Below are 24,705 nucleotides of genomic sequence, written 5' to 3'. Positions count from 1 at the left end.
CCTGGCTATGGAGCAAAAGCAAAGAAAGAGCTTCACTGCACCAAGTTCTCTGCACAGGAGGATGGGCCTTCTCAGGCTGCTGAATCAAGTAAGGGGATGCTCTGAATGCCTGGAGATCTCCATAGGCACAGAACAGAGAAAGCCTGGCTATACCATAATCTATGTACATGAAATCTGGGGCAGGTTGGGCTTCTGCTACATGCAAGCAGATTCTCCAGCTGCCTGGATTACTGCCTGGGAGTAGAACAGAGAGGGGCCTGCTGTACCTTGACTTCAGGGAAGTAAGGTAGGACACCCAGTAATAGCACAAACTGACCAGTTCCAGATTGCCACACTGGCCCTGGGTGCAAATCTCATCATCCAGGAGAAATGTAGCTGTAGCAGCTCTCTTCCTGCCCCAGGCTTATGATGGGACAGAGCACAATTACAGCACCTACTGCTGAAGGACTTTCCACAGTTGGAGCTATGGAAGTTGCTACCCTGCTTCAGAGCCAGCACTCCAATATCTGGCCCTGTGCGGCCACCCTGCCAGGTGCCAAAGAACAGTTGATTTTGCATGTGCCTGGATAAAAAATGGCATCCTGATCTTTGTCTCAGGGATGGGAAAATGACTTCAGCTTTTTCAGGTGTCTTTCATTCTCATCATATTCTAGACTCTCCCCAAGATAGGTCTGGGACTTTGGAGAAACAAAGTGCTCTCCCGTGGCCTGGGTTGTTCAGATCTCCAGTGGAAAGGTAAGTCATAGAGGGAGGCTCTCTGCCTCTCTCACAGACTGGGGCTTCACTCCGTTTTACTGACTGGATAGCATCATGGGGCTGTTTGCTGGCGTTCTTCACCCTTGGATCTGGGGTGTCCTTCATTCGTTTCAGTGGATTCTCTTTTTCCTTCTTGAATTAATGCTGAAAGAGCGGATCTTTCTGCACTATCTTGCTATTTCCAAATGGCTGATGCAGACTAAAATACTCTAATTTGCCATCTTGGGGAAAAATGACATTTGATTCTCTACATTTCTTGTTTCCTGAATATTTCTCTCTCTCTCTCTCTCTCTCTCTCTCACACACACACACACACACACACACACACACACACACACATACTCTTCCTGTTACTAGAGTTCATTTTTTCCGTTGTAACTTAAGAAGTATAAAGCCTGTTTCCTAGTAATAGGGTGGACATAAAAGAACAACAATTATAATTATTTTTAAATTTTACATGTCCAAAAATAATCATTATCAATTGACATTCTTAAATAAAACAGCAAAGCGTATTCCATACTCTTCTTACCTCTGTTTCTTCTCCAACCCCACCCAAAATCTTTTGTTTTACATTTTATTTTTATTTTTGGCACAGTATTGTTCTTTCCTTTTAGGCTATGAATGTTAATTCAATTTTATTCTTATAAAAATTATTCTGCTTGAAAATAAAACATAAATTATTTAAAGTTGGTTTATCCCTAAGTTTATTTTCTATGTATTCTTTCAGCATTTATGTTTTTATTTTTTAGATATACCTATATATTGACTGGCTTGACTTTTCAAATTAGCTTTTTAGAAATCAAAAGTATTCCATAATCACAGCATTTCAAATTTTTGCTTCTATTTTCTGCAGTCATGAATAATGCCTTGCATTAGTATGGATTTAACTGTTCACAATCTACTTCTTCAAAAATCTGCAGATTCTGTTTATGTAATTTAGAAAAGGTTACTTAAAATTTGGATTTATTATTGTTATTTCTCTTGGTGAAGAATACCAATAATCTCTATGTTGGATTTCCATTGGTTATATTGCAAAATTATAACATTGTTTTTATGTCATTAATTAATATGTATTTTTCTCAATATTTTGTGAGTTTTTTTCTTAAATAGATTCTCAATGTCTGTGATTTTTTTGGTGTTTTATTTCTGCCCTCGTTGTTTCCAATCATATTTGCAAACTGTACACTAGCATTCTTAATTTTTTTTAATAAATTTTCTTTTCATCACATTTTAAAGGGTACTTTTCTTTTATAGAATTCCTGAGAGAACGTTTTGTTTTAGCCAGCAATCTTATTTTGTGCCTGCTGTAATGCATCCAACACGCTATTCATCCCTATGCTGTCTGACATTTCCCTTTTCCTCTCTTTCTCTGGTGCACTTGCAAAGGAACTATGTAAGATTTATGTTGTTTCTGTTTTTCTATCAGTTTGTTCATCTTTGAAGAGATGCAGTTCTATCTGTGTCTAACCTTTTACAAAAAAAAAAAAGTGACTGGAATTGCCTTTATTCTTCTCCCTGTTTATGTGAACAATTTTTGATATTTCTCCTAGAAAGTATAAATGGGTAATCTCAGGGTTGATATTTTACATTTTGTGTTAAATAGTTGGATCGTTTTGAGTTTGGGGAAAGAAAAGGAAATTGGGGTGAAAAGAAAGCTAACACATTTAACAACTTCATTCTAAAATAACCATCTCTAACTTTATCTCAATTTTATGAAAATCTCTTACTGGTTATGCTAGCAAATTGTGAGAGCCTTTTGCAGACTTAACCTTTTTATCATTATTATATTTTAAGCTCTGGAAACTTAAACCTGCAGAATGTGCAGGTTTGTTATGTAGGTATATACATGCCATGGTGGTTTATTGCACCCATCAACCAGTCATCTTCATTAGGTATTTCTCCTAATGCTATCCCTTTCCTAGCCCAACACCCCTTGAGAGGCTCTGGTGTGTGATGTTTCCTTCCTTATGTCCATATGTTCTCATTGTTCAACACCCACTTATGAGTGAGAACATGCAGTGTTTGGTTTCTGTTCTTGTATCAGTTTGCTGAGAATGATAATTTTGAGCTTTATCCATGTCCTTGCAAAGTACATAAACTCATCCTTTCTTATGGCTGCATAGTATTCCATGGGGTATATATACCACATTTTCTTTATCCAGTCTATCATTGATAGGCATTTGGGTTGGTTCCTAGTCTTTGCTACTGTGAACAGTACTGCAATAAACATAAGCGTGCTTGTGTCTTGATAGTAGGATGATTTATAATCCTTTGGGTATATACCCAGTAATGGGATTGCTGGGTCAAATGGTATTTCTGGTTCTAGATCCTTGAGGAATTGCCACTGTCTTCCACAATGGTTAAACTAATTTACACTCCCACCAACAGTGTAAAAGTGATCCTATTTTTCCACATTCTCTCCAGCATTGGTAGTTTTCTGATGTTTTATTAATCGCCGTTCTAACTGGCATGAAATGGTATCTCATTGTGGTATTGATTCTCATTTTTCTAATGACCAGTGATGATGAGCTTATTTTCATATGCTTGTTGGCTGCATAAATGTGTTTTTTTGAGAAGTGTCTTTTCATATCCTTTGCCCACTATTTGGTGGGGTTGTTTGTTTGTTTTTCTTGTAAATCTGTTTAAATTCTTTGTAGATTCTGAATATTACTCCTTTGTCAGATGAATAGACCGCAAAAATTTTCTCTCATTCTGTAGGTTGCCTGTTCACTCTGGTGATAGTTCCTTGTGCTGTGAAGAAGCTCTTTAGTTTAATTAGATCCCATGTGTCAAATTTGGCTTTTGTTACCATTGCTTGTGGTATTTTAGAGAAATGAATAAATTCCTGGACACATGCACCATTCCAAGTCTAAACCAGGAACAAGTCAAATCCCTGAATAAACCAATAACAGGTTCTGAAATTGAGGCAGTAATTAGTAGCCTCCCAACCAAACGAAAGCCCAGGACCAGACAGATCCACAGCTGAATTCTAGCAGATGTATAAGGAGGAGCTCATACCATTCCTTCTGAAACTATTGCAAACAATAGAAAAAGGGGGACTCCCCTTTAACTCAATTTATGAGGCCAGCATCATCCTGATACCAAAACCTGGCAGAGACACAACAACAAAACAATTTCAGACCAATATCCCTGATGAATATCGATGTGAAAATTCTCAATAAAATACTGGCAAGCTGAATCCAGCCGCACATCAAAAAGCTTATCCACCACAATCAAGAAGGCTTTATCCCTGGGATGCAAGGCTGGTTCAACATATGCAAATCAATAAAAATAATCCATCACGTAAACAGAATCAATGACAAAAACCACGTGATTACCTCAATAGATGCAGAAAAAGGCCTTCGAAAAATTCAATAGGCCTTCATGCTAAAAACTCTCAAAAAACTAAGTATTGATGGAACATATCTCAAAATAATAAGAGCTAGTTATGACAAACCCACAGTCAATATCATACTAAAAGGGCAAAAGCTAGAAGCATTCCTTTGAAAATCGGCACAAGGAAAAGATGCCGTCTTTCACCACTCGAATTCAACATAGTATTGGAAGTTCTGACCAGGGTAATCAGGCAAGAGAAAGAAATAAAGCACATTCAAATAGGTAGAGAGGAAGTCAAATTGTCTCTGTTTGCAGACGACATGATTGTGTATTTAGAAAACCTTATCATCTCAGCTCAAAATCTCCTTAAACTGATAAGAAACTTTAGCAAAGTCTCCGGATACAAATCAATGTGAAAAATCATAAGCATTCTTATACACCAATAATAGACAGAAAAATCATGAGTAAACTCTTATCCACAATTGCTACAAAAAGAATAAAATATCTAGGAATACAACTTACAAGGTATGAGAAGGACCTCTTCAAGGAGAACTACAAACCACTGCTCAAGGAAATATGAAAGGACCCAAACAAATGGAAAAACATTCTATGTTCATGGATAGAAAGAATCAATATCATGAAAATGCTCATACCGCCCAAAGTAATATATGGATTCAGTGCTATCTTCATCAAGCTATCATTGATTTTCTTCACAGAATTAGAACAAAACTACTTTAAATTTTATATGGAACCAAAAAAGAGCCCAAATAGCTAAGGCAATCCTAAGCAAAAAGAACAAAGCTGGAAGCATCATGCTACTTGTCTTCAAACTATATTACAATGCTACAGCAACCAAAACAGCATGCTACTGGTATCAAAACAGATGTATGGACCAAAGGAACAGGACAGAGGCCTCAGAAATAATGCTACACATCTACAACAATATGATCTTTGATAACACCGACAAAAACAAGGAATGGTAAAAGGATTCCCTGCTTAATAAATGGGGTTGAGAAAACTGGCTAGTCACATGCAGAAAACTGAAACTGGACCCCTTCTTTACACCTTATATGAAGATTAACCCAAGATGGATGAAAGACTTAAACATAGACCTAAAACCATAAAAATGCTAGAAGAAAATGTAGGCAATACCTTTCAGGACATAGTCATGGGCAAAGATTTAACCTTTTTCAGCACTTTTTTCATGATATTTATTCTCTCACAAGGCCTGTGTCCTTGGTAAAAAGTTCTTTCCTTGATGCTGTCTTATAAATAGCATTTTACAGATAATATGCACATCAATGGGATTCTAACCTTTCCTTTTTGTTCCTTAAATGAAAACAAAAAAGCTAGTTAAGGTATCTAGCACCTCAAATATTATAATTTATTCTTCCTGTTTAACTGAAACATTGTAATCTTTGAGAAGATCTCACTTGCCCCAGCCCTTAGCCTCCTTATTCTGTCATTCCACATTGTATACATATAACATCACTTTTTACCCCATAAATATAGGTGACTATAATTTGTCAGTATTTAAGAAAATTCAAAAAAATTTTTAATACCACTATCATTTAAAAAGCAAGCAAATAAAAAAATGTGGAATAAATTTCCAGACACTGAGACAACTCAATATCTGTAATGACCTCTTCATTTACCCATTTATTCTATATTTAATAAAATACCACACAATGTTCAGATGAGCATTGTCAAAATGTTTTTATCCTTCTGTTTAAGAGGTATACTTTCTTCCTACATAGATACATTATGATAGGAACCAATAATGTTAAATAAAAACAGAGTAGAAAAGCTGTTTTTTCTAACTAGACACATCCTTCCAAACAGGAGAAGTGTTCTTACCCTTTCATAATATGATCTGATTTTAAAATAATTGAGCATGGAGACTTAGTCAAACATAGATCTTTTATGTTATCTAAAGTAATCACAGCAATCAGGTGCCTTTTTGTTATATAATATTAATAAAAGAGAAATTTAAATACTATTTTTAAAAAAGGTTATTTAAAGAAATTGGAAATCACGTAATCATAATAAATTTCTATTTAAAATGGAATTTATCTTTCTCAAAAAGAAAAGATCTTTAACAATCACATTTGTTTATTTTTAATTCCTGAGAAAGAAAAGAAATAAGTATTGACAGTGTGGAGTATAAGAGGATTTTTGGATTTTACATATGACTGGAAGAAATATATTTTTAATAGGAATGGAGCAAGCAATGAAAAATTAGCCCACTATAATTTTTTATAAAGAAGTGTGCTGTGAAAAGTAGCACTGTACAGGTTAAAAAGTTAGTGGAGAAAGAAAATCTCGGAGGAGACCGCATTTTCTTTAAATTTTTGTTAGTAAATGTTTGGGTTTGCATCTTTGGTACATCAGTGTATGTGCAATGGAGTCTTTATTATGCAGACTGCAGATCATTAAATTATCACAGTTGAGAGAATTAAAAATGTGCACATCAAACTTAATAGTCTTAAGTTTCATAGCCATTTGCATTATGCCTTACAAAGGAAAATGAAACTTGAGTGCTAAACTGAACTATAAAAGGAGATATTTAAAATCAACCAATCACAATGTAATTGTTTATTTTTGCTAATGGCCATTATAAGAAAATCCACAAACACAGACATTTTGTGAAAATAAAGTAAGACAAAGTTTGTTTTCATGGACAATAACAATAGGTTTTGTCTCTGGAATGGTGAGCCGAATAATGATTTTTCAAAGGTGTTCAAGTTCTGCTCCCCAGAACCTATGAATATGTTACCCCACATAGCAAAAAGGACTTTGTATATTTGATTAAGTTAAGGACTTTGAGATGAGGACATCATGTTGGATTACCCAAGTAAGAACAGTCTAAACTTGTGGGTCCTTGAAATTTAAAAGAACTTCCCTGGATATGGCAAGAGGGAGATGTGACCGTGAAAAACAGAATCATCGGATATGCAACCATGTTGGCTTTGAAGATGGAGGAAAACAGCGAAGAGTCAATGAATGTGGGTGGCCTGTAGAAGGTTGAAAAGGCAAGGAAATTGATTCTCCCTACAACCTCAAGAAAAGAATGTGCTGTGCAGACACCTTGATTGGACTCCCATGAGACCTGTGACCGACTTGTGACCTAGAAACTGTAAGATAAAAGTTTATGATATTATGAGTTAGTAAATGTGTTGAATTTTTTTTGCAGTTGTGATAGAAATCTAATACACTGGGCAAAGCTTTCAAAGGAAGGAACAGATGTTCAAACACAGACAGAACTAAAACAAAAAAATAGAACATTTTCCTATAGGAGTTGCAGATCTCTGTTCATTCCTGGCTCTGTCTGTGTTCTCAGCTACTTTCTTCAGGAGGACTTGGGGTCAGCAATTCAACACTGGGGAGAGGGAAAAGAAGAAATTCAATATCCATACTTGAGGAGAGGAAAATGGCAGGCCCAGACTCCATGCAGATGACTTTGGGGAAAAGGGGCATCTAACTCGGGAGAATCAGATGGCACAGATATTTCAGGAGTAGGGCTATTCTTGGATGTGCCAACAGGAGCAGGTATATGTTAGAAGAGACACACCCATGCAGTGACCTTGTTGCGAACATTCGGCAATGTGTATCAGCACAACTCTTCCCTTTAGCAAGATTTGTTATGCAGTTGCAGATAGCTCATTTCCAGGTCTCATTCCTCCAAAGTAGTAAGCTAGATGTGAGATATGTTCTCAGGCTTTATTTTGGAAAGATGCTTTTTTTCTGGCTATTTTATCACTGCTAATATCAGTAGAGTTTCTAGCCCACAGGTTGGCCCTGCTTCAGCCTTTACCCCACCCAACCACAAGATGAAAGTCAGTAGTATACTTCATATTCTGGGCCATATTTGACGATATTGCCCTTTTGTTTGTTTGTTTGTTTTGTTTATCTTTTCTTTTCTTTTCTTTTTTTTTTTTTAGACAGAGTCTCACTTTTTTGCCCAGGCTAGAGTACAGTGGCATGATCTCGGCTCACTGTAGCCTCTGCCTCCCAGGCTCAAGCAATTCTCCTGCCTCACCCTCCTGAGTAGCTGGGAGTTCAGGGGCACACCACCATGCCCAGCTAATTTTTGTCTTTTTAGTAGAGATGGGCTATTCCCATGTTGGCCTGGCTGGTCTCGAACTCTTAACGTCATTGGATCCGCCAACCTCAGCCGTTCAAAGTGCTGGGATTACAGGAGTGAGCTGTCATGGCCACCCAACACTGCCCTTTGATTTGTGATAGAAAAACTTCTATGTTGATCTTAATGTGCATTTTATTTAATTTATCTTTTATTATACTGCAAATAGCAGATACTGCAAATAGCATAAGGGTCTATAATAAAATACATTTCTGGATTTCCCTGTAAATAATATTTTCATGTTTTTAGTTCCTGTTTTTAAGTGAGTTGCAGGTAAGAGAACTGCTTTTAAAGTGAATTTTAAAACCACTATCTTTTCCAGAAATCCAAGCAAGCTTGTCAAATTGTGCCTATGACAGAAGAAAGCAGCTACTTCTGTACTGACAGTCGTGATTTTCCAAATTATTCAAGCCTCCCACCATTTTCATGGGGAAAGGCTGAAATATCTGGACCAATGAATATTCACAAATCATTAAGAAATAAGTAAGTGGGTCTTCATGATACCTTAGGTGAACAAAAATGTAGATGGAAGAATGAAATTTGAAGAAGGATGACATGATAAAAATGCCACGTCTTCTTTTATGATGTGTCTATGGTTGATAAAGATTCAGATATATTTTATATGTATACTTAATTTCATAGAAAGTAATGGAATTTGGAATTTTGGGTATTTTTATGCTTTCTACCATTTTATTTTTAGCCACATTGAGCATACAACATAATATATTTTATAAAATATTCCCTAAATGTTAAATAATATTCAAAAACACTGTGTAAAACACTGCTGATTCTACATATCAGGTTATGATACATGTGATTATATATAAATATGATGCATCTCATATATGACACCTTATAAAACTTCTGACAGAGATATTATTATTGCCCTGGATAAAAACAACTTAGTTAAATTTCAATATAAATTCTTGTGAAATGAATGTCATACCAATTTTTTTTAAGTCTAAAACAATAGCTGCATTTCTAAAAAGAGAGAGACTATTTTCATCAGGTTTCACTTGTGATTAACACTGAACATGTTGTGAGAAGCATGTCTGTTTCAATCCAACCCTCGTGTATAGAATTTGACACCAGATGGTTTCAAACTAACAAGGAATTAACAATTTGTGTGTTGTTAATTGTTCCATTATAAAAGTACTCTTGTGAAGTAAATAAGAAATACATTTCCATGGCATACAGCTGAAGATATAATTGTAAAGTAAACCAAAATGTGAACAAAATTTCAGTAATTGCTAAAACGTGCCGGAAAAGGCACAGTGTTACATTTTTTAAAAAACAATATTGCTGTTTTCCCCATTCTTTTTTCTTTTAATTATTTGAAATTAAAATCGCCACCACCATATTTTATGCACAAAATATTAATGAATGGAATACACTACATGATGTGTCATTGTAGGCATCTACTTGACTCTGTGTTAAGGAATGCCCAGATAGCTGGAAAAGTTGTATTTTTGATATGTCCTAGAATGAGTTTCCAGAAAAGATTATCATTTGAATCAATAGACTGAGTAAAAGTCTTGCTCCTCAATGTGGGTGGGCATCCCCAGATTTGTCATGACACGATATAGACCAAAAAGGCAGGGGAAGGACAAATTCACTCTTTCTTCCGGAGTGTGAACAACCATCTTCTCCTGTCCTGGAACATTGGTGCTCCTGGTTCTCAGACCTTCAGGCTCAAACTCAATTATACCACAGATTTTCCCAGTTCTGTAGCCTGCAGATGGCAGACTGTGAAACGTCTCAGTTTTCATAATTGCATGAACCATTTCCCAAAATAAATTTCCATCTATCTATCTGTCTATCTATCTATGTAACTATCTACTTACCTACCTACCTACTAAGTATCTATCTATCTATCTATGTATCTATCTATCATCTATCATCTATCTATCTAATCATATCTCTTATTGGTTCTGTTTATCTGGAGAGCATTTACTAATGCACACAATTTTTAAATCCATCCCATTACATATTTCCAGTGTTACCAATTTTACTTTTTGACATGTAGCTATCCTGTGTTGTTCCTATTTGACAAAATGTGAACAGAAGACATTGTATTGACAATTGCATGATGGTGACAAAAGTCTGAATTCAAGGATTTTTAATATATATTGAATATTTTGATCATAGTTACTATATGAAAGAAATTGCATGTATTTATGGGAATTAGAACACATAATGAAAGGCTAAAAAAGAAATTCTCAAATTTTTGTTTCAGGACACCTCTACATCCTTAAAATACTGAAGACCCCAAATAATTTTATGGCTTATATCTTTTTTTTATTATTTTTATTTTTATTTTTTTTGAGACGGAGTTTCGCTCTTGTTGCCCAGGCTGGAGTGCAATGGCGCCATCTCGGCTCACCGCAACCTCCGCCTCCTGGGTTCAGGCAATTCTCCTGCCTCAGCCTCCTGAGCAGCTGGGATTACAGGCACGCGCCACCACGCCCAGCTAATTTTTTGTATTTTTAGTAGAGACGGGGTTTCACCATGTTGACCAGAATAGTCTCGATCTGTTGACCTCGTGATCCACCCGCCTCGGCCTCCCAAAGTGCTGGGATTACAGGCTTGAGCCACCGCGCCCTGCCTATGGCTTATATCTTTTAATATTGACTATATTTGAAATTAAAACAGATATTTAAGAATGTTTATTGAATAATTTAAAAATAGCAAGATTAACCCATTAAATGTTAACGTGAATAGCATATGTTTCTAAAATACATTCTAAGCCAAAAAATAATTGGTGAGAAGAGTAGCATTTTCCTACATTATGGCAGATTTTAAAAATATATGGCTTATTAGAAAATAGTTATATTCTAAAAACTCTTCTGCATTCAACCTATTATAATATCTTGTTTTGGTTAAAGTATATTAAAAAAATCAGGCTTACACAAAAATATAGTAGGAAAAGAAATAATTATTTTACTAATGTCAAAGATAAAACTAAGTTTGAGACAAAATTAGTAAAGCTGCTTATTCCTGGGGTTGGATCCTTAAAGGAAACTGTGCATAACCATGCTCTTTTCAGCAGGATTCAAAGGTTATTTGAAGGAAGTTTTGATTTTATAGAGGAAAAGGAGTAAGTCCTGAGATAGGATCTGATTAGCAAGTGTTCTGACATTCGAATGGGATTTTCTAAAGTTGTGGAGACTTTCTAATTGGTCTTCAGGTATATTTTTGTGTCCTTGTGTTGTAGGACTTCTTCCTTGGTTCAGTTGAAAGCAGGTTTATTGTCACAAGGCCATGAGAGATTAGACTTGCAGACCCTCCGAAGGGTGAGAAATAATGGAATTTGGGGGCAAAAAGGGAAATAGAATCCTCTGCAAAGCCAGGATCCTGCAAGTGTGCTTCCTGCCTCGCAGATTGGATTCCAGGTTCCCCCCAGGAAGAGGAGGGGTCAAGCTCCTCCCCACAGCAAATGCAAACTTCTTGAGGCTCTGCCCCAGTGTACACTCCTCCCAGGGGCAGGACGGTTGACGGTTGTCTGGTGACCTCTTTATACTCAGCTTTCTGACTTGGTTGCCTGCAAGTGGGTAGGTAAGTGATATCAAAAGAGAAAATCTTGTTTAATCTTCAGAATGACAAGCTCTCTGTGGCCAGCCATTTTGTGGAACAAGTGGAGGTTGATGGAATAAATTTTCTCAGTCAAACTCATGATGTTTTCATGGCAGGCAATCTCTCAATAATATCTTCAGGTAATATTGCACATTCTTCTTTTATGCTATACCAAAACTTCACAAGAGGTAGTCTATTAAAAGTTAGTTGCCATGTAATAACTGAAACACTGTCAGCAAAATTTTATCAGCTGGTAGTAAACTTTTTATCATCTGGTACATTAAAATCCATTGGCCTATTTTGAATTTGACTGGATCTTTTACCAGCATATGATTTTATAACCCTGTATGTTTTTCAATTCGAAAATATTGTTTTATTGATTTATGCAAATCTCCCAAATGTTGGCATATTTAATTATAAAATCTTTTTAAAATAGCATCCATTTATGTAATCACTGACCTTGTCAGAAAAGACTTTAAGAATGGGAAGGCTGTCAAATTCAGTCATTGATACACGTTTTCTACAATTTCAGTTTGCACAAAAAGCTCAATTTTTATCAATCCCAACAAATACTATAAGTCATGTTCTTTGGAGTGACACACTTACTTTGTGGATTTTTCTAGGAAATATCTGCTAAATGCTCAAGCCTGAATGACAAGAGTAAGATTGTAAGCCAGTCTTTGAAAGAAAACTTCTGTTGAATGGAAAAGAAATCCACTGGCTCAGGTTGCAGCTCAATCACAAGTGTGCTTTTCTTCAAGGCAACCATCAACCACCATGCTTTAGTAGACTGCATAAGTGCTTTATGAGAATTTACATCTTATCACAACAAATATCAAAAATACATATACTCAAAGGTCACTATTTACAAAAGTTAATCATATTTTACCACTTTGGCAGTATGTCGCTGCTGTGTTATTTCTCCCTTTGGGGGTGTGGAGGGAAGTTATACAAGGTTTGGTAGCACGGTCTACTTTCACTCTCTTGATTTGTGTGAAAGCATCAGTGGTTTTATCCACCATCAGTTTTGTACCATGAGTTTAAATTTTACCATAGTAAAAAAGGCAAATAGAAGTTTACTATCATTGTGGAAATCGTTTTGATCTCAAGGGCTCCTTGAAACTGAAAACATCTTGAGTACCTCGTGGTATATGGCTCAGCTCTGGAAAACTGCTGTAGTTGAAGAAATTAAATCTGAGCTCTATCCTTGAGTCCAAGTTTTATCTCCCAGGGTGTGGGGAAAGAAATAAAGAAGAGAAAGGAATAAGAGATAACTAACATTAATAATATTAATTGCAAAGAATATAAAGGCGATTATTATTGTTATTATTTTGAGATGGAGTCTCTCTGTGTTGCCCAGGCTGGAGTGCAGTGGTGCAATCTTGGCTCACTGCAACCTCCTCCTCCTGTGTTCGAGCAATTCTCCTGCCTTAGCGTCCCGAGTAGCTGGGACTACAGGCATGTGCCACAACACCCAGCTAATTTTTTTGTGTTTCTTGTAGAGACAGGGTTTCACCATTTTGGCCAGCCTGGTCTTGATCTCCTGACCTTGTGATCTGCCTACCTCTACCTCCCAAAGTGCTGGGATTACAGGTGTGAGTCACCATGCCCTGCTAAATGCAATTATTATTAGCAAGAGTAGCAGTAGCAGTGGTAGCAATAGTAGTAGTATTAATTAGTTATTTTGGATGATTATATTGACCTGGCACATAAAACTTGGCATTAAAATTAATTAGTGGGGCAAATATGCCAGTCTTCCATTACACTTTTCTTTTATTCCAGTGAATTTGGAACTCCTCCATTATGTTTGGGAGTTACACAAGTAGATGAGTACTTTATTCCTAAAGTAGACCCCATGCAACCAGTGCCAAATGTTCTTCACAGGCACCTTTATATCCTGGCCACAGCCATATTGCCTAGGTTTTGCCAATCAGATTCACCTTAGTGAAAATTCTGTTCAAACTTGAGTACCTTGGAAGGTACCTCCATATGAATCAACTTTTCTCACAAAAGTGACTATAGAATGTTGTGGATTACTAAGAAAAATAGGCTGCACCAATGGGTTCTTAGTGATGTGGCTGCTGCTAGCATTATGGATTGCTGGGCAAGTCAGCAGCCTGGTAGCGGTGCACATGGGGATCTGTGGTGGCTACAGCAGTCGTGGGGCTTTCCTTTTTAAGCAGATCTGCCTGTTGTTCTCAGCACTGTTTCTGAATGATTATATTTGAGCCACCTGGCTGTTATCCCAAAGGTATCTTGAGCTCCCCAATATTTTTTAAACTACTTTTATGCTTAATCATCTAAAATCAAATCCCCTTTGCAATAAAGTATCCTGTCTAAAGCAGATAATGCTTTATGTTGGGCCATTTTTTTTTTTAACATTTCGTATACTCTGAGACACAGTTCACATACGTGTCTTACTGGTGATAATAAAAATTTAGTGCTTCAGATAAACAGAACCATTAGGGTGTGTGTGTGTGTGTGTGTGTGTGTGCACATGCACGTGCATGTGTATGTATAAAAGGTGATTTATGATGAGGAATTGGCTCATGTATTTATAGAGGCTAAGAAGTTTCACAGCCTCCCATCTGTAGGCTGGAGATCCAGGAAAGCTGGTGGTGTAATTGAGTCTTATTCTTAAGGCCTGAGAACCAGAGATGGTATAATACCAATCTAGTAACTGGAGAAAATGAGATGAAATGTCCCACCTCAAGAGGGCAAGGGGAAGTAAAAAGGGATGACTTTTTCCTGCTGCCTTTCGTTCTATTCAGGCTCTCAACCAACTGGTTGATGCTCATGGATCCTGGTGGCGTCCCCACAATGGGGAGGGAAATCTACATTACCGACTCCACTGATGTATTGTTAATCTCATCAGGAAACACCCTCACAGACACACTCAGAAATAATCCTGATCCAGATACCTGAGCATCCCCTATTCCAGTCAAGTTAACACAATAAAATTAACTATCACATTTACAAACAAAATAAAGATATGTTCTGATCTTACTATTTTCTATGGCAAAGTTTCATAAGTCCAGGTTATTTAAAAGCAAAATTATTTTCAAGCTATGTATGTATATTTTTACAGTGTTGCTTAATATAGCATACTGCTTAATTTGAAACTTTTGTCTGTCAAGAAAATCTTCCATGCATTAGTATAGGAGCTAAATGTTCGTTAAATAAAATGTATTTAACAGTTTAGGCTTGGTTAACCTTCATCAGAGGAGATTTGCCTAAAGTAAAAGACTGACAGAAACTCCATGAAAGCTACAAGAACACTTGTGGTTTATTTGTTTGCTGTTTCAGCAGTTGTCAATAGATGCAAATATATAATTAAGTAATAATACTATATTTTGTGCCACACATTGGCTTGCTGTGCATGCAGCTTATTTATTGGACAGAGACTTACAACTGTTTCCCAAAGAAAGAATTGCTTCAATAGTCAGAAATTATAATTCAAAGGTGTGAGCCCACAGTTTTGATGGAGTAGAAGCTTATTCTTTGAAATTTTCCTCCTGCATAACATATTTGTTAATTCATTTTTCTTATCTAAAAATCATCTTAGAGCACTCTGCATCTAGAATCAGAATTCCTGTTATCCTGAAAGCTGTGGAAATAGCAGATTCCATCCAATGCGAAACCTTTCCCCCTTCCCTTCTATGTTTCATTTTTAGGAAAATTTGGAGGACACTTTGAAGTATAATTTTGAACTAGTTTCAAGTTTTGGTAAGAGAATCTTTGTTATAATAAGATGTTTTCTGGGGCTAAGAAATAGTTTGGCATTAAAAAGAGTAGGTGTAAACCTTACATACAATTCACTGATGGTTTTTTGCTCTGATGAGATTGTTACTACATCTATAAAATTGTATTCATAAGAGGCAGTATTAAATAAAAAATGATTAAATAAATTATGACAGCTGAAATTGTATAAGAATAGTAATTATTGTTATTATTAATACAATTCTTTGAGGAATTATTCCTTAAATAATACAGCAAACATGTAATGAGTCTTTCTGAATACATCAGTAATGAAGTTTATTAGACTACAAACTACTCGCTCTACAGAAACTTTGAACAAGATTTTCAACCTCAATTTGCTTCGTATAGGAGAGAAAACTCTGTAACTCCTTAAAAGTACATCTAAAAAAGGGATTTTCTCCACTTTCCTCACATGTGCACGTGTGTGTGTGTGTCTGTCACCTGTGTGAAAGATGACAGAAGCAGATAGAGCTAAAAGAATTTTCTAAAAATAAAATGCACTGCAGAAAAGCTCTGCGATCTTACAGAGAGTGCCAAAATATCAGTGCATCGGTAGCCAAGGGGATAAAAAGGGTATAAAAATTCCATTTCCTTAAACTCCACACTTTCCTGGAACAATGTAAAGAAGAGAGCAGTGCTGCCAACTAAGACCTTAACTTGAAATGCCAAAGTCTCTCAAAAGCAGTTTCTTAAAGATGGTATTTCAGGGCAGAAGATCAGCAAGTCTTTGGTTTCTGGTGCTTTATTTCTTATTCATGTGGCTGCTAAAGTTGAAAATAATAAGCTTGTAAATTGGATTGAAACATTTAAATATTAGATAGTATAAATGTCAATGTTAGACACATGTTGTATTTATTGCATTTTTTCCCCTAGACTGTTTTTAGGTGTCTATCAGCTTGTATGTCTTAATTCAAATCTGCTCTTCTATGAAGCCATCCTCAGCTTGCAGAAAAAAAATGTCTTTTTTGCCATGAGAACTCCAGGAGAATTTATTTGTTGCAACTCTTATAGGGCTACTTTAAATAAACTCTGAATAACTAGAGTAATGATAGGAAGGCCAGGCCTCTCTCCATCTCAGCATGAATTAGAGGCTTGATGATCACGTTTTTATAAAATTCAATCTGAGCTGAAGAATGTGATGAAAATTAGATTTTCAACTCTTCCCAACATGTTGTCATTGGTGACATCACATTTAACTCAAAGGATGTTAAATGTGTTCTGTGAGTTCTCTAATTTCACTACTTAAATCCAACCCCGCTATTATGCCCTCCTTTTTGGTGTTTCCTAGTCAGGTTCGTTAGGAGTCAAAAGATTCTGTGCCTGCTCACATAGCTTTACATGGAAGACAGATTTGAAATATGTCAGTGGTGACTTCCAACAACTATGGCATAGGTGTCAAGCAGTTTGAATTTTTTGTCTGCATGATCTTCAGATTCAAGCTTTGACTAAAGCATGTGAGTGTGTGCAGGGTATGTGTGTATGTATGTACACTTATACTCCTCCCTGGATAAACTGACATTTAATGGGTCTAGGGTCCACAAAAATCATGTGTCTAAAGTTTCAATAATTTCCAAATAATCACAAATTGCTGTCATAGGTCTGATAGTAACTATTCATTACCCCCACATCTCTCAGGTTCAACACTTAGACAATCCTTCACTTTATTATCACACATTTTGAGCAAAAATTTTCCATAGTATTTGCAGTGTCCTGCCATACTGTAATCCTTGGTTTATTGTCCACCTTCTCACTAGACAGAGATTTTTGTGATCAGAGCCTATATTATTTATTTCTATAGTCTTGCAACTATAATTTAATCTGACATACATATGTTACCCAATGTTTTAGGGAAATATTTAGTTTGCTCTATGTTTGTTTAGATACTAGTTTGCTAATTATGGTATGAAGAGAGAGAGGGAGAGTAACACAGAGATTTATTTTGGAATCAAATTTTAATGTATAAAGATCTTAATATTTATCTTTTATTCAAAGTATTATCAAATTTTATTCTTCTTGTTGTTAAAAGGACAGAAATTGTGAGGTGCATTTACCCTGTACAACATTAAGTAGAGCCATCAGGAGTCAGGCATGGGGGACATTACACTGAATCTGTGTTATTTTCTTTTCTTACTCAGGTGGGACCTCAACTATGGCATGCTGCCTTTGTGGACATTTAATCACCAGTTATGCTTTCTTCACATCTTCAGAATAAACCTTCCTTAAAAATTTTAGTCCAAGTATCAAACTTTAACTGACACTTCTCAACATAGATTAGTAGCATTACTAAGCCATGAAAATCTCCCAAAATATGTCCATCATTGTCTTCCTTTTCTACCTCGAATTTCTCTGCTTCAGATTTCTTGCTGAACATCTCAGTGAGTTTATATATTTCACCAATTAATTGTATAAAAAGGAAAAAAATACCAACATATTTCCACCCAGATCAGGTGTGTTTCTTCTCTCTTAATAATGTCTCTGATGTCTCTTATTGTCAATCTTGACCCCCTCACACCAAACTCCTCTCTCCGCCCCCACACATCAATTTTTCTGGCTTGAAGCCATATCTGAGTGACCTTTACATCTCCCTATCCTTGGTCATCCCTCTCCTTTCAAAATAGTTGCCAAGCATCTCCTTTATGAATGAAAATTGTTATAATCACTTTTTACTTCACTACCCCTGACAATGTTCTTGCTCACACCTACACAACCTGATTATTTTCTTAAAATATTGAATTAATAGATATTAATTCTGAAGAAATTAGGCAATTTACTTAAAAATTCAATGCAGCAACAGGCTTTCCTTTTCTATTATATAGTTATAATTACTTAGCATCTAAGATTTTATTGTAAGATACTATTTTTAAGTTCTCTCTGTTTAAAATAATAACAGTAACTATAGTAATAATCCTGATCATCATTGACTGTAAACTGCTTTAATATCTGTGATTTTTTTCCCTTTTCTATTTTGCTGGCAGAAATTATATTAGTAAGAACCAACATGGAATCTCAACTTGTAATACAGATGAAGCCAAAGAAGCATGGGTAGATTGAGGCAGAAGATGCAGAGACTATGAATCATCTTGGATCTACATGAAGGTGCCTCCTGAGAGCTCACCTAAAACATTAGGGCACTGCAGAGTGTGCTTCAGAGAATATTGTTGTAAATAAATGACATTTTGCTGAAAGACTTGTGAGTAAGCCACAAAGTGCTGAGACACCATAGAGAAACTACTTAGAAAACTAGGTCAAAAACAGTTGATTCTCGTTATTTGTAGTAGTCATGTCCTATAAATTACCCACAAACACTGAATTAGCAAATACTGAACCATTGCTCTTGGGGGAAACACAGAGCTAGGTTCCTGAGAGCATCTGGTCACATTTTTTTTTTTTCATCAACCAGTCAATATGTAATGTTGTTTTATGTGTGTTTCTGTTTAGGATGCCTTATTTAATCTATGTTGGTGACTCATTAACGCTGAACTCACAACCAACAACACTATAACTCATGACTGAATGAAGCTTATCTAACACATATATTTTCTTTGCAAGACACATCACAGCCTTCTTGCACTCAGGAACTCTAGACAGCACTTCAGCACTGCTGAGGGGCCATTTTAAATAGTGAAATTGCCAACAAACATGAAAAAAAAAAAAGCAACATAGCAGTAAGGAGACTAGGACACTTGTTTACAGCATGTGAATTGAGATAAGAAGGCAGAGCGTGGCCTTAGTGGATCTCAGCTAAAAGCATGTGCATCAGACGACTCAAAATTTTCACTCATTTGCACATGTCCTCAGATGATGGAGAAGGCATCATGAGTATTGATTTTGGGTTCTAAATAAATTTGAGTGTGTAGACAAATTTGCAAACAAGCAGTCTATGAATAATGGGAATAGACTGTAATCACTTTAATTGTGTCAGGAGTGAAAGACAGCATGTTTGATGTTGATGTATCTTCAATATTAATTACAGCTTAAGGCAATGTTATTCAGCTCCTTAAAAAGTGCAAAGAGACATTTGCAGCAGAAGTACATATGGCTTCATGCATGCTCACCTAGACACATTTTTCTCTAATACTTATTGTTTACTTATACAGAATTAAATATATTTTGAAAAGATGAGAAATAAAAAAAATCCTGACAACCTGCAATCTCAGCAGTTAAAAATCAATGATAAAAAGTTTATTCTACTTGCTCATTTCAGGATATTACAAATTTGGATACTTTTTTTTTCACTAAATTTTATGGGCTGAACAACTTTCTGAAACAAACGAAGTTAAAGACAGAGTTTTTGGCAACTAAATAATGGTAACCTAATAAGAATGAACTATATGTTTAATCAGTAAGCTATCTTTAGATATTTAAATGATTCCTACATTTTGCTGTTTCACAGAACTGGGATGAGCAATCTTGAACTCAGATGTTTAGTATAGTACGTCTTTGGGATACACAGGAGGATTTACACTTATGTCAATCAAAGTCCCATCAGTAAAGCAGAACTTATAGAAATTATACCTTAAGTATTTCAGTGGTGATGGGACATCAGGTTGACAACTTTTCCTTTATTAGTTAAGGAAAAATGTTATTTATACAATACTTGAATATTTATGTAAGTGTGTGAATGTTTCAAAATTAAAACAAAATAACATAAAACAAAATTCTAATCATGAGAAACAATGAAAGAATTCCAAATTGAGAAACATTCTACAAAACAATGGGGCCTCTTTACTTCATAAACATTAATGTCCTGAAGGACTTGATAACTAAATAAAAATGCATGAGCCTGACTAGAAAAGCAAAGCAGGGGGTGCCATAAAGGAAAGTACTGTGAAAAATGAGCATAATTTCAAAATGGATAATAAATTTAAACAATGAGTTTTCTAAACTCAGGCATTGCTTTGTGGTTATATAAGATAATGTCCTTTTTTTAAAGAAATATATGCATGGGTATTTAAGATGACAGTGCATGATATCTACAATCTACTCGCCATCTTTTTCAGAAAAAAATTAATAAACAGTATTGGCAAAGTACAGAAAATATGTGAATTCAGATACAAAAATTATAAAAGCTATTTTAAATATTTTATAATTTTTATAAAGCTCTGATTTTGTTTCAAAATAAAAGTATAATTAAAAAATAATAACCCTCTAGAAAATAGAAATGAAAGGTAATTTCCTACTCACAATAGCAATCTAATAATAGATTTAATAAGAAATTTTTAGGACTTATATAAAGAGAGCTAAAAAGACTTTTCTGGGAGATATAACAGTCTGAAAAAAGTAGAGAAAGCATTAAACCATAATAGTAATCACCAAAAAATATGAAAATAGTTATGAGATTGTTCTGCCCACCAATTTGAAAACTAAATTGAAAAGTAATATTTACAATACAAGTATTGTAGGTATGTGGAGAAATGAGATTTCATATGCCCTACTTAAGGAATTTTATTTAGTATAATCTCTCTTGTAAACAACTCTATAGCAGTACCAAAATCCTCCCAATAGTCCACACCCTTTGGAGTGGTGTGAAGTCACTCACCTGTTTTCTTGTAGATCTATTTCTCTGTGATTACCCCACTTGACTCAGAATAGATTGAGCCAAGGAGAAACACGATGAGAGATTTCAGGCATACAAAGAAAGTAGTGAGTTTTTCTACCTCTATCTCTGGCCGAAAATCTCTGTAGGTCAAATCATCATTTGCCCAGGCTGTGACCACAGCTTCCACCCAGAAGCCAGCCCTAATTCTTCACTGATAATTTAGCTTTCTCTTATTTTGTCCTTTAAACATGTGTGGGAATATCAGCTTCAAACTTCTGCTAATTTCTGAGTTGCCTCATTGCCCCATTTTGTCTTTCAAATATGTTCTTGAAAGTAAATTTGATATACTCCCATCATTCTTTGAGCACTTAATTGCCTTATGGCTCAAGATGATGTTCTGTTCTCATCTGATACTTTCTGTATCTGTCAGGGTTCTTCAGAGAAACAGTCAGGCATAGCTTAATGACAAGGATACTGTCTGAGAAATACATTGTTAGGCAAATTTGTTGTGCAAACATCACAGAATGTACTTACACAAACCTAAATAATATAGTTTACTACTCACTAGGATATATGGCATAGTCTATTACTCTTAGGCTACAAACCAGTACAGTGTGCTACTGCACTGAATACTGTAGGCAGTCGGAGCAGAGTGAAATGTGTATATCTAAACACAGAAAAGATGCAATAACATATGGTATTATAATCTTATGGAATCACCATCTTATATGCAATTTGTTATTGACCGAAACACAGTTGTCACATGATAGTAAATAGAAAACAGAAGACAAATTATCCATAGTTACCCCGCTGTATATGAAGGGGATTGATTACAGATACCCCACTCTCATGTCTACTGAAATCCATGCATACTCAAGTCCTGCAGCTGGCCCTGTAGATCCCACATATGTGAAAATCTGTTTTTCCATATAGATGGGTTTTGCATCCTAAGAATACAGTCTACATTCAATTAAAAAAAAATCTGCTTATAAGCGGAGGCTTACAGTTCAAGCCTGTCTTTTTCAAAGGTCACCTGTATATATGTTCAGGTGACTCTTGAACACTGTGGAGGTTAATTAACACAGAAAAATTTGCCCATAACTTTTGATTCTCCCAAAACTTAACTACTGATAGCCTCCTGTTGACCAGAAGTCTTACTGATAACATAACTAGTTAATTAACATATGGTTTGTATGTTGTATTTATTATACACTGTATTATTACAATACATTAAAAATTATATAGAAGAGAATATATATTTACTTTTTAAAGTGGAAGTGGATCATCATAACAGTCTTCATCTTGGTTGTGAAGTTCAGTAGGCTTATGCAGAATAGGAGGGTGAGGAAGGCTGGGCCTTACTGTCTCAGAAGCCCCAGTGGTAGAAGAGGAGGAATCAAAGGGAAGCAGGAGAACAGGCGCATTTTTGAAAATATTTCATAATTTCTGTCTGAGATTTTGGATTTTCATTTCTCTCAAATGTTTCTGTACAGTTCTATACGGCACCAATCAATCTTCCATCATTTTCTTTAGTTTCAGTGACTGTCACATAGAAAGGATCCACGTCATAAAATGAGTCAAAAGCAGTCTTGAATAGTTGGAAATCTTATGTTGGATTGTCTGATGTGAACATGTTTTCTGGCACTCCTTCTCCTGTGTCCTCTTTCTAATTCTCTAGCACTGGCTTAGAAGCACTCACCTCCATCAAATTGCTTTCTGTCAATTATTTTGCTGTAGTGTCTATTAACTCTTTAATTTTTCTAAGATTCATACCTTGAAACCCTTGATTACCAACCTTTTTTACCTTACCCACAGTTTATTCCATGATTTTTTTGATTGACTGTGTCATAAATCCTGTGAAGTTATGCAAAATATCTGGACATAGTTTTCTTCAGCAGAAATTTATTGTTTCAGCCCTGATGGCTTTCACAGCTTTCTCTATAAAACCCAGTGATACCTTCAGTTATGTGACTTTTCCAGAATTATATGATGTTCTCTCTATCAGGGTTCTCTTCCTTAGTACTGACAATCTTTTTCAGAATTCTGTGTGTAATGAGTCTTAAAGGTCCTTATGACCTGATCAAGTTGTTAAATTGGAGACATTGTGTTTAGGGGCAAGTAGACTACTTCGATTCTTTCAAGAATCCATAAAATATATGTAGATAATGGTCTATTTTATTATTTACTACCATAAAATATATACATATGTGCATATATATATATATGTGTGTGTGTGTGTATATATATGTGTGTGTGTGTATATTTATATATATATATATATATATATGTGTGTGTGTGTGTATATATATGGAACCATGTAATTTAAACCTGTGTTGTTCAAGTTTCGACAGCATATATTAGCTTGTGCTATTCTACGGGTTGGCAAGTCTGAAATTAGTAGGGCAAGCCTGTGGTCTGGGAACTCAGGTAGGAATGTTATGCTATAATCTTGAGGCAGAACTCCTTCTTTGGAAAACCTCAGTTTTTGCTCTTAAAGCTTTCAAGTGATTGGATAAGCCCCACCTGCATCATCAAGGATCATCTGTTTACTGAAATTAAACTTATTTTAAAAGTTAACCACATCTACAAAATGCCTTCACAATAACATTCAAATTAATGTTTTTTTTCTAATAGTCATCATTACCTACTTAAGTTGGTAAAAAAAGGATCACATTTTCTTTGTTTCTTTTGCAACAGTGAGAAACCTGGCTGCATTTTCTTTCATATAATCATTTCTTTGATAACTTCCCTCTTGTGTGTTTTAATCTGCCGTTGCTGCCACTCCCCCTCCGCCTGCAAATGCCTTTGTCACCCTACCTGGCTTCTGACACCCCTAGCAGGGTTTCCGTCTTGCACAGAAAGACTCCTTACACTGCTCAGGGACTGACTGCCCTGCAATGCTAACATCTTCCTAACCCTGTTACGTTTCCATTGTCATGCACAAGATTACCTCTCCATGTTGCCCAGATTCACCAATGTGGAGTACCACTAGAGAGGCTGAATATATAAATGGACAGGCACCAGACTATATGATAATACAACTCTCACCTATACTCTCTGTAGCAACCAACCCAGGAAGTCAAGCCACAGTTTCTGCAGCAACCAGTTCAGAATGGTTAGTACTTGATCAGTGACCTCCAGTTTTCTTACATTTTTCCGCTGCTTCCATCTCAGGATCAACCGGGACAAACCAAATCTTCTCCACAAACCAATCCCATGAGTTAGCCCATCTCCGACTTCCCCGTGCCAACAACTTCCAATCAAAACATACCTGGAGCTTTCTAACTTTTCACCGTAAAACTTTCCCAGTCCCTTTCTTTGCGTTTCTATCAAATGCAGGTGATGATAGCCAACTGCCTTTCTCTAACAAGCTTCAAATAAATAGCCTCTGTTTGTTCTGGTTTGCATTGGCTTTGTTCATTTTGCCAGCTTCCCTGAAAGTTCCACTGTGATAGAACTTCAGCCTTTGCCCAGGGTGGGTAGCCATGGAGACCCATCGTGCATCATGGTTTGTTGAATCTGCACCGACACGTTACGATAGCACCAGGTTTGAAGTCCATGCTTTGCGTTATGGTTCTTGGCTCACTTTGGTGCTCTGGTG

The sequence above is a fragment of the Callithrix jacchus genome, chromosome 2, assembly GCF_049354715.1.
Source record: "Callithrix jacchus isolate 240 chromosome 2, calJac240_pri, whole genome shotgun sequence".
Classification (NCBI taxonomy): Eukaryota; Metazoa; Chordata; class Mammalia; order Primates; family Cebidae; genus Callithrix; species Callithrix jacchus.
Note: the sequence above shows the minus strand (reverse complement) of the source record.